Consider the following 7710-nt stretch of genomic DNA (forward strand, 5'->3'; position numbering starts at 1 on the left):
ATATATATAATAAAATCAAGGATAAAATAACAATTTAAAGTGAAAATAGCTAAATGATCCAACAAATTGCCCTAACTTTTATTTAAGTCATCTAGTTAGTCAAATTTCAGCTTCAATGCAATAATTTTGCCTCTTTCTCAACAGTACTACTATTTTTGCTGGAGTGTTGATGTTACATCGAGTTTATGAGCAATATCCAATATCACATTAATATTTTGATAAAAATGGAAATCGAGAGAAAAGCGCACCAAAATTTAAATTTAACCAAATTCGATTTACTTATTAGACCACAAATTTTTTTCTTACACATTTTTATTTCTTCATGATATAATTAGTTTTTAAGTTGTGCGGATAGTTGTAATAATAGGTATATTCATACTTACCATATTGGGGAATTAAATCCCGAATCATAGTAGAAAACACCGCCACCCACGATAACACCTGAGACTACTCCACATACGGTGCCGGAGGAGATCATGAAAAAGTTGGATGAAATTGGTGAATTCTTTGAGTTCAAATCTCCCACTGTCTGGCAATATCCAACGTCTGAGGAAGAACAACAAAAGAGGAGACCAGAAGAGGTCTCCGATGACTGCTTGGAGACCGATCAGATGATGATCACGACGAGGGACAAGTTCGTAAAAATCCTACGGGATATTATTATAGAATCTCTCGAATCCAAGATCCCATATTTAGAACTAGTAGAAACCAAAGACATCTTTTAATATTCTATGAATATAACCGTATCCACTTGTAGTTATTGATAGTTTAGTTAAGGGCCGATGGAAACGTTCTCTATGAATTTTAATTATGTACTCATTTAGCACATAAGATCTCAAAAAAATTGATCAACAAATACTCAAAGGTTTCATGTAATTTTATGCCAATTTTTCTTCTTCCATTTGTTCACCTATGTTGTGTACATTGACATTTAATTTAACTACCACATAAAACAAGTGATGAAAATAAAAATAGCTACGAATTCATGAAAAATCATCATATGCATAACCAAAATAAGATATGTTCAATAAAAACGTTGAATAATTATAGAATAGAAATAATACAAAAGTTAAAATTCACTACCAGTTCAATATTAACTTCACTACCAGTTCAATAATTAAAAATCTATTCAAAAAAATATGAGTTAAAATTGTGTACAGAATTCTAATCACTAATCTAATCACCCAAAAGTCAGTCATTCATTAAACTTATAATCTATCCATTCCAAACGCTCTTCGATTGTTATTTTCAGGAAAGCCATCTTCTTTGCTCTGGTATTAAGCAAGTCAAGCACCTTGTACCGAATACGATTCTCCAAATTTAGGGACTTCCTTAATAGCATCTCAACAATTATCATCTGCAATGTCAAATTGAGACAATCTTAGAAGCTACCTTCTTAACGTTGTAAGAGAACCTTTGCATAATATCTTGGTCATGATTCTTTGATGTACTCGATTTTATTTCAAACTCGATCATATCTTGTTTTCTAGTATCTATAAATATGTGATTTTATATGTAAATTCCTTTTTATCTCCTTATTAATTGTTTACTTTACATTAATTGCTTATTTTAATTGTGTCTTCTCTTTTTTCTTATTCATATTTTAAATATGTATGATTATTAGTATTTAATTTTTTATGTCTACCCATATTATAATATGTTATTTTTATCTAATGATATCTTTTCATTATGTAAATTAGTATTTGGTTTTTTAATGCATACCCACATTATAATATGTTATTTTTAATCTAATTATTTAGATTTTTATTTATCTTTTCATTATATAAATTAGATTAGATTAATTAAAGTTTAGAAATAACTCATTATCGAATTGTGAATTTTCTTTGGTGTCTTATTAATTTTTTTCATGCCCTCAAGTGACAGTTTGCTAGAATTTACGTGTTTAAATTAAAGTTTTTTGCAACCGAAATTTTTTTGCGATTTATGATTATAATTTATTTAAATAAAACACGGTAAAAGATCGTTGTGATTTGAGCTATCAATTTGGGTTGGGTCTGTCGATTTGGCCTGCACCGCCAAACAGTTTAAGTGAGTTGGGTTGAAATTTTGTCGATTCATTTAAAGGTGAGCCTAAATAAGTTCGCACAAGCTTATATTAAATATCTATATATCTAATATTATCGATTTTCAATCATGAATTCTTGATATAAAATGAAAAATATAAGTTTGATTTCAAAATTGTGATGTTGCTATCTTGTCCAAAAATTGTGGGTTATCGAGACATTTTGGCAGTCACTCGAAATTGAGTGTCAAAGTTAACATTTTAGTTGTATTTTTGGACTTCCTGACAATATGTTCGTCAACATATTATTTTTAAGTTAGTTTTATTAGTATCATGAGGGTAATATGTTTATTACAATATATAAATATTATCATCTCTTTAAATTAATATTAACTTTCATGTCTGACATATTATGAGTCTTGGTAAAATGAGGAATAATATATTCAAACGAATGAATACACAAAAGTCTGGGGCGAAACCAGAATTATATCAACTTGATATGAGCACGGGTAAAGGATCGGGTTATGGGTCGGTGAAGAGGTTGATCGTTTAACTCTGAGATTTGTTTGTGATTTTTTCTACCTTGTCTACCTATTTTTTTGGATGTTCGAGGCTCGTTTGAGAGAACCTCGCGATCTCAATATTAGCTATAATTTTTTGAGAAAAGCTGAATGTTTATTTCTTTCATGAGCAACCCTTTAAATACAAGATAAGCATTAAATTGACATCCAAGAAATATGCCCATTATTCCCCTATCTAAGTTTAGAGATGCATGATTTATTCAAATGCATTATTTTAAATTAATTTTGGTTTTGTGATTCACGTTAAAATATTTTCTTGAGTTTTTTGTTTCAGACGATTATTCGATGCAGGATCGAGGAAAGGAGACCGACGACGATTTTGACAATTTTAAAATGTGATATTTTATTTTAAGTCAAGAAAGTGTCATTTTAAATGATTTATTTAGTTTCTAGCATTTTTAAAGCCTAATTTGATTATTAAGTGATTTTATTAGTTTTTAAACTTTTAAAGATTTGTCATTTGTGCATTTTATTTTAAATTAGAGGTGTTAGAAAAGTTAGTACTAGATTAGTATTATTTTATTATTATTTACTATGCATGATTATCCCCTAATTAGGCAATTAATTATTAATTAAGCACAATTTTGTCCCATTATTAATTATTTACCATGCGTGATTATCCTCTAATTAGGCAATTAATTATTAATTAAGCTAAATTAATTCCACTTATTACCTACAAACACATGCACACACACATTATCACCCACACACAATTCTCCCTTCCATTTCATTTCATTTTTTTAAGAGAAAAGCTTAGGGTTCTAGTGTACCAGCAGCCGTCCCCTTCTCTTCAAATTTTCCGGCAATTCTCGTTGAGTTTTCTTCAAGAAAAATCGTGCCATGTTCGTCCCGGATCAACCCTCGCATCCTTCCCGCTTCGATGTCGTCGTTTCGGTAACGTTAAATATCAAAAGGCATGTATATTTTTTCGTTTCTGCATCGATCTTGTCATAGTAAATATTTTGATGTTTATTGTATGAAAAACATGTGAATGTTACGCAAAAATTTGAGCAAAAATAGTTGGATCGATTTTGAAACGTTTTTGGATCTCAAAACTCGATGTTTGCCGTCTTTTTAAAAACTGCGACTTTTAGGTCGATTTTCTGGAAAACTTTTAACTAATAAAACGTAGTACTTTTTGATACCTTCGATTTGACAGTAAATTCGTAATTTTTGGATAAGAAATAAGTGAGTTATGATCGTTTTCGTGGGACTGCTCAAACTGCACTTTTCTGATAATGCGTTTTTTAATGTGTTCTTGAAGTTTTGGTTGCAGGCTTCGTTGGGATCTCCTAAATCCTTGCTGCTGTTGTTAGGGCAGCATGTCCAGAATGTTCCAACGAAGCCCTCGACGTTTTTAAGTATGTTCGACGTGCAAAAGAAAATATTTTAAGTTTTTGAGGTATGCTAAATGTCTTGTGGCCAAATTATGAACGGGTTTGGAAGTCGGTGAACGTGGTCGAGGACCTCTCCACCCCGGTAAAGCATGACCGGGTTTAGATCAGGATTGAAAAGCGGTGAAGCATGACCAGGGACCAATCCACCCCGTTAAATTATGAACGGGTTTAGATCAGGATTGGAAAGCGGTAAAGCATGACCAGAGACCAATCCACTCGTTAAAGCATGAACAGGGATCTCATGTATATGGCAGTGGATCTTCCCTGTCAGCCCAGTACAGTGATTTAGTTTGATCAGGCACATTTATGTATGAGTCACTTGCTTTGAAACATATCTCTACGCAAAATAATGTTATGTATGCTCAAGTATGTATGATGCAAATATGTTTAAGAAAAATTTTATGATGATGGCACGTCTACGTTTATGCTACTACGTTCAAGTTTCAAGTATGTTTATACTACTACGTTCAAGTTTCAAGTCTATATGAAAAAACCCTTATCATGTAAGGACCAAACAAAATCGAGCCCAGGTACCTTAAACTTCGAAAAACACCACAGAAACAAACATAATACCTTCTCATGTACCATAGTTAATCACTTGTATCATTTGTCACAAGCTTTTGGTCGATGAGTCCATTTGCATAAGTAACACCTTTTTAAGATTCCCACTGTTTTGAACGGGACATCTCAAGTGCTCGATTCGCTCGCTTCTCCACTCCCAATTCAAATTATAATGTAGTCCTCTCACAGCTTCATCTGGTAATCTCTTCTCCATTAATGATGTTTGTGTGTTCACCTATCACAAAATATTTTTCTTTAAAAAAACAAGTTCCCATTTTAGAGAACATACGATGTTTAATCAAACTTTTGATTTCCATCCCAACTGAAACCTTGTTTTTTCCCTACCCGAGCGCTGTTGTAGACTTCAGTGACACAGTCAGGAAGAATGCTAACTGACCAAGATGGAACAGTGTACTTCTTGCCTTCAAAATCTATTGTCATGTCTTCTTTGTCATTGCATTACCAAAGAAACACACCCTTGAACCGTTGTAATTGTATATTGTGGACTGCAAATACAAAATAGTATAAAATTTAATATAATCTTTTAGGCCAAGACACATATACATATATGTAAGTATATATTGAAAAAGAAAATGGGAATTTAGTTTACTCACAGACATCCAGTTCCATTATTCTTTATTTGTAGATTCACCAAGAGATAGAATTTTTCCGCCGACATGAGATGGGAGTGAAGCTGCCTTAAGATGTCCATATTTAGGCGCTGGTTCAGATTACCTGCAACATCAATATAATGTCACCTTAATGAGAAAATTAAATCACTTTTATGCATGCATATTATTATAATATAAGAGCACTAATATATATGATATTTAATTCTTGGATTTCGTATATTTCGCCTTATTCATCGAGGGTAGTAATATACGGTCCACCAGCTACACGTCCAAAATTCGTTCCTCCGTGATACTACGACCACATATAAGATTAATATATTAATTTAAAATCTTCAAATGCATAAATTTAATGAAAAAATTATAAGTTTCCTAGATTTTAATTTTGTCACAAACCATATAATAATTTTGTAAAGTGCCACCATATTCATAGAATCGTCCCACTGAAAATGCAAGATCTTCTGCTGTTCTATGTGGATCTTTGCTACCCCAGTCCTTGAACCTTAATAAATAAATAGAGCTAAAATTAGAATATTGCAGAAAACGAAATTAAGAAGAAAAAATTAGAATAAAATTAATACTAACCATCCACTCCAATTTTCAGTCCAAAGCTTTGGGTTATTTTTATGAGGGGAAAACCGATCGCAGTAATAACTATTACACGTATTTATCTGTTCAAGAATCGGGAAAAAAATGTTAAATCATAATAAATTTATATTTGAGAAATAGTTGAAGAATATATTTAATCTATTACAGACCATTGATGGTGGAACATACTTTTCTTCGCACATGATCCAAGGGACACCAATGTCCAGAGACTCAACAAAATTGGCACACCGATTGATATATGTGTTGCACAATATATCGAACGATAAAGTGCGGTAATCTTTTGTAAAAAACCTAGTGAACAAAATGGTGAAGAAACTACGGCATAACAAAGCTTAAAGTAAATCAAACTGAGGCCTGTACAAACTACATTCTCTTTAAAATATATTCGTCCCCTTCAGTATGTCCTCTGAGATTCGACTTGGACGTCTGTTTCTCAGGATACAACGGAACAACTAGCAGTAACTTAATAATAGACACTACTACGACGAACTGAAAAGTACATGAACTTTATCACGAGGTAGAGTAGATGAGCAGCAGCTGAAGCAAACAAGAGTGTTGAACGAAAAAGGAGAGTGTGTTGTGTGTTTGAAGGACTTGATGCTGCCTCTATTTATAGGCACACTGATTCCATATGGACAGTCACAAATTGGTCATCTGAAAAGCCAAAGGTCAGTCCAGCTGGAACACCAACAGACAGGCCATATGGAGAGTCAGGCAGATGAAAGGTCATCCAAAACTGAATTTTTGAAATAAAAATAGCAAAAACCAGATGTACCTTGGTGGGAAATTTTGCCTTGATCAATCTGATATTCGACGCACACAGGTCGCGCTCGTACGCTTATACAAAAGTCAAACCTTTTCCCAGTGCAAATCAGGCCCAAGATTTGCACCCCGCGCCGATGTGCGCGAGAGAGAGCCTCTTGACCAATCTTTCTTACACATTCACAAAGTGTAACCCAATATAAGCTCACCAATACTATGATTATTTTCCTTTGTGAAACAATTCCCACTTACCATCTACTTATAAAGGTTTTGCTTGTCCAATTTCTTATTGAAATAGAACAAGCCCAATAGGTCAAATGCTCTAAGTCCAACAATATGACTTTCCTTTATCTCCATATAAGTAGACGACGTTTCCATATTTGTTCTCGATCTGTGTTTTTATTCCCAAAAAAATAGAAAAGTATATAATTAAAAAACACTTCAATATAATAAATTATAAATTGGGTTTTAGAAAATAAAATTAACTTGATTAAATAAGAAAATTAAATATAAGATTTATAAATTAAATATATTTAACGGTTGATGGACACTTGAATTTTCTTGATCAATAAAAATCGAAGATTTGACTGGGAATTTATTTATTTTTCAAAATTATGTATACACAAAGTTAGGAAAATGTTTATTCGAGAGATCGATTTATTTATTGACATACCTGAGCTATTATAATGGGTCCTCCTTCAGAAGCAAAGAGATTATTTTTCTTCATCATATCAACAATCAAGACTGTGAAAGTCTTCGTTTCATTCTGAATCCAAAGAAAGGAAATCCCATTCATAAAAAAAAAAAATAGTTAATTAAATGTATAACAATACAACGAAGGCATCATTATGGGTTCTGAAAGTAATATTTTGCAGGCTATCCAGCCAAACAGGGAAGCCCCTACAAATGTAATTCAAAAGTTAGAATTGAATTTAGTGAATAAAAAAAAATATCCCAATTTTACAAACAATTAAAATTAAATAAATAAAATTTGTTCAAAAAATAGTACCCATAATTCCATTCTGTACAAACATATGGTCCAATTCTCAAAATTACGTGAAGCCCTTCATCTTGAATTGTCTTGATAAACTTGACAAGGTCCAAGTTACTTTTAAAATGGTACAGTCTGAAAAAAGGATGATTAGTCG

This window comes from Primulina tabacum, chromosome 2 (assembly GCF_025594145.1).
Source record: "Primulina tabacum isolate GXHZ01 chromosome 2, ASM2559414v2, whole genome shotgun sequence".
Classification (NCBI taxonomy): Eukaryota; Viridiplantae; Streptophyta; class Magnoliopsida; order Lamiales; family Gesneriaceae; genus Primulina; species Primulina tabacum.